Consider the following 4646-nt stretch of genomic DNA (forward strand, 5'->3'; position numbering starts at 1 on the left):
TTCCGGAGGGCGCTGGCGCCATCCGGAGGGCGCCGCACCGTGGCAAGATCCGCCACTGCTGCCCGCTGTGTCCCCCGTCCGCCTCCGCTGCCCGCTGCCGTCCCCGTCCTCCTCCTGTGAAGGGAACTAGACGCTATGCGTCTAGTTTCCCTTCGTGGAGAGTAACTTTGCTGAGCGGTGCGCGATGACGTCATCGCGCACCGCACAGCAAAGGTCCTCTCCACGAAGGGAACTAGACGCATAGCGTCTAGTTTCCCTTCGTGGAGAGGACCTTTTGCTGTGCGGTGCGCGATGACGCCATCGCGCACCGCTCAGCATTCAAGCAGCGCTAGCAATGTACAGGGGGCGTAACTGACCACGCCCCCTGTATTAGGCCACGCCCATTTTCCTGCCCGGGGCGCAGAGCGCCCTTGAACCGGCCCTGCTGAGAGTCTCCTCTTTCCATGGGTACCAAATATTTGAAAATCGTCCCTAGGGAACCTGAGATATTCGACTTCAAAGCAGTGGTCCCCGTCTGAGCCTGTTAATTGCTCTTCACAGTCAGATATCTCGGGTTCTGTTTGACTTGGAGTATTTCTGAGGGTACACTCCAAAAGGTTGGACTCTACCCTTTCGGTGGACACTGGCAGCTTGCCTCTACTATGAGTAGAACCAGAGATATCAGCCTTCCAGCAGCTGGTTCCTGCTCCAGCTCCACACGCCTGGTATGCAGTTTTATATTTTTGTCGGTGGATTGCTCTGGCTCCTGATCTCTGATCCTCAAGTCCCCAGTACCTCCTGAAAGGAGTCCCCAGTACCTCCTGAAAGGAGTCCCCAGTACCTCCTGAAAGGTGTCCCCAGTACCTCCTGAAAGGTGTCCCCAGTACCTCCTGAAAGGTGTCCCCAGTACCTCCTGAAAGGTGTCCCCAGTACCCCCTGAAAGGTGTCCCCAGTACCCCCTGAAAGGTGTCACTAGTACCCCCTGAAAGGTGTCCCTAGTACCCCCTGAAAGGTGTCCCTAGTACCTCCTGAAAGGAGTCCCCAGTACCTCCTGAAAGGAGTCCCCAGTACCTCCTGAAAGGTGTCCCCAGTACCTCCTGAAAGGTGTCCCCAGTACCTCCTGAAAGGTGTCCCCAGTACCTCCTGAAAGGTGTCCCCAGTACCCCCTGAAAGGTGTCCCCAGTACCCCCTGAAAGGTGTCACTAGTACCCCCTGAAAGGTGTCCCTAGTACCCCCTGAAAGGTGTCCCTAGTACCTCCTGAAAGGTGTCCCCAGTACTTCCCGAAAGGCGGGACTCTATAGTGTTTTACCCCTTTGAAAACAAAGACATCTATTTCCAGGAACTGGAAATATCGGCAGTCAAACAAGCTGCCCTTCCACAGGAAAATTATGAATATTATGCCCACTCCACTATCCACTGCTCCCCTGTGTATTAAACCTTGCCCTACTACCTTGTAAGTCATGTACCGGGGGCCCTTCTTTCAGCCCAATGCCCCCTTCTACAGTTTAGTGTTCTCCCTCCCGCCCCATCTCACACCATCTGTGTAGTAAAGGAGTAATTAGCAGGAATTACTACTCCAGGTCCTACATGCTGAGAGGAAGATAGAACACCCCCTACCACCCACGGAACATCAAAGCTGCCGCTGATAGCACCCCCCACCCCTACTGCTGCAGGATGGGTAGGGGCCCCAGTGCATTGCTTTGCCCAGGGGCCTACGCTGCTGTTGAGACAACCCTGCCCTGGACCACGTCACATGCTTTTCAAGGGGCTTTCGGGACTTCCATTTGTGACGCATGTGTTCCAACGGCTGGACCCAATGGGATGCAGTGCTTAATGGGGCGATCCATCCACTGAGGGCTGTGACACCGTGAGTTAAAGGGCCTTACTATACACTGAGGGGTGCGTCCTCTGTTAAGTCTGATATATGTTTTTATTAATATAATATAATGCACTGAATGGTGTTGCTGGTCTGGTTATAAACAGGAAATGACATAATGTGCGTTCCAGCTGGAACGCAGAACTGGGGCAATTGGCGTCTTGTGTACAATTAGGTGGGTATATAAGGAGCCAGGTAGGCATAGCCAGCCTTGCTGCAGGATACCTGTGGGATGTATCAGATGCATATGTTGTGCTGAAGTGACTCCTGATGAAGGTCTCACTGGGACCGAAAACATAAGGGGTGCTACTGTGTAGTGTAAAGTGAATAAGGTGCTCTAGTGTATGTCGTAATGTGTATAAGGGGTATTTTTGTGTTGTGTAATGTGAATAAGGGACATTACTGTGTGATGTAATGTGTATAATGGGTACTGTAGTGTAACCTGTATGAGGGGTACTACTGTGTGGTGTAATGTGTAGAAGGGTTGTTTAGCAAAGAGGCAAAAAAAGGGGGACTATAGATAATGTCTCTCAGGGGCACACTTAATTCTATATATTAAAGAGATAGAGGGTTGGATAGGATATCATAATTGGTAGGTGAGGTAGGATAAAACTTAACTTTTAATCACAAACGAAAAGATGATAAAATTACTGCTGTGCATCAGCAATAAATATTAAAACAAGTATTAAACAACAAAACGATGTTGACGATATAATAATATGTAACTCACTTATATGAAGAGGGTGACAGAAAGTTTATCTGTAAACCCACTGATTTGTAAGCGAGTATTGATGTTTGACGTTTGTCAGAAGCGAAAATATAAATGTTCCTATTATCTCTATGAAATTATGGTGTTAAGTAGATTGGTGTGTTCATAGAAGAGATAATGGAAAACCGGCTTGTGTAAGTATGGACTCCTAAAGAGTGGGTCAGCTGCAATAATGGATTGCAAGGTTGAACTGAAATTAAATTTGCTGATCAGCGGAAGGTATATTTCTTGGTGCTACAGTACCCGGTATTCCCAGAGGGTCACCCCTTCTGGTACTGACCTGGCCCAATGCTGCTTGGCTTCCAAGATCAGGCGAGATCGGGCATGTCCAGCATGGTATGACTGTAGAAAGTCGAAAGAATACCTGTCAGCATGGGCAATGGCCACTGATGAGGCAAATTCAAAGAAAGTAATATAATGACTGATGTTGGTCTATGACACGCAGGTCGCCCCCAAAATGACACGTAAATGGATGGGGGAATCTGAAAAAAACTGGAGAGAATAATTTATCTCCCCTCACAAGCTTTATTTTTACACACTCAAAATGATGTGTTTAATGGATGGATGGATCTGTAACAAACGGGGAGGTTAATTGCTCTCCCCTATGGGATGTCTCAAAAATGAGATAGTAGTGAGAGCACGTGTGAATTGTATCACAAATAGTCCATGGTGAGTTCTTTCCAAAAAATGAAATAAGGGCTATAGTGAGAACACCTGCTCCAAAGCATCCCAATTAATCCATAAATATGCAACCTGAGTTGTTGGTGTGAAAATTACAGTGAGAGATGGTGACAGTAATACGCCTGTGCTGTATAATGCAGAGCGTATGGACTCACAAGTTACAGCCCACAGGTTGCCTGGATGGTTAATGATAAATAAACGGTTAACCAAGAAATACTGACAGGCAAAAAAGATCTCAAACTTGACATAACATCCAGTATGAAAATTAATGAGAGTTCATATAGGCTGCAGCACAAAAGTTGCAAGAGCCGCTATCCGTCTGTTCTGCAACTTCACACATAATACAATACAATAGTTGATAAGAATCACAGGTTGCCTGGATGGTTAATGATAAATAAACGGTTAACCAAGAAATACTGACAGGCAATACATACACTAATTTGCAAGAACAGCTGTACATTTATACCAAGAAGACATATTGATATTGCACCAATAGTCTTATGACTAATTATTATTTGAAAAAACTTTTGAAAAATCTGTGCTGACCCATGTGATGGTATTGACAAAGTAAATATAGAATCCAGCAAAAAATTATTGAATTAATATATATGGCAGCTGTGACTATCTCATGTAAGAGAGAGAAAAAACTGTCTATGCAGATAACAATAACAGTGGTGTTACTTTGCAAAGCTCCCCTGCAGTCAAGATACAAATAATAACATAATTACCACAGTAATTGTAGAATTATTATGCGGCTAGTGAGTACTTCCCTACATAGGTAAATATCATAAATGGATTTGGTATGTATATATGGAATTTCAGTGCAGTTCATGAGTGGTTTCCATGTACTTGGTAACTGCTGTGTGTGTATGCTGTTACCATGGAAACCTCAGACACTGCACCGTCGTTGCCGGAGAAACAATACCCGTCTTGTGCCGCTTAAATGAAACAGACGGCTTTCTTCTGATCCCGTGCTGTGTGCACATGAGGGTGATCTGAGCAGGGGGCAAGGTCCACCGCATAAAGCGGTGGTATACTTGCTGCGATGCTGGATTGAGGAGTCCGCCCGCCGGAGCCCCGTCGCGGAGGTCCCGGAAGTTGAGTGCCGGACCGGAAGTGACGCGCGTTTCGCTGGGAGGAGCTTGTTCACATGATCGTCTGGTGTAATGTGTATAAGTAGTACTACTCTATGGCGTAATGTGAATAAGGGACACTACTGTGTGGTGTAATGTGAATAAGGGACACTACTGTGTGGTGTAATGTGAATAAGGGACACTACTGTGTGGTGTAATGTGAACAATGGGTCTACTTTGTGGTATAATGTGATTAAGATACACTAC

The 4646-nt window shown here is 46.4% G+C and overlaps 1 pseudogene; it reads right to left on the bottom strand.

Annotated features, from left to right (window-relative positions):
- Nucleotides 1–2856: 2856 nt before the first annotated feature.
- LOC134968409 (5S ribosomal RNA) lies at nt 2857–2975 on the bottom strand (annotated as a pseudogene).
- Between the last annotated feature and the right edge of the window lie 1671 nt (nt 2976–4646).

Source organism: Pseudophryne corroboree, chromosome 10 (genome assembly GCF_028390025.1).
Source record: "Pseudophryne corroboree isolate aPseCor3 chromosome 10, aPseCor3.hap2, whole genome shotgun sequence".
NCBI classification, from domain to species: Eukaryota; Metazoa; Chordata; class Amphibia; order Anura; family Myobatrachidae; genus Pseudophryne; species Pseudophryne corroboree.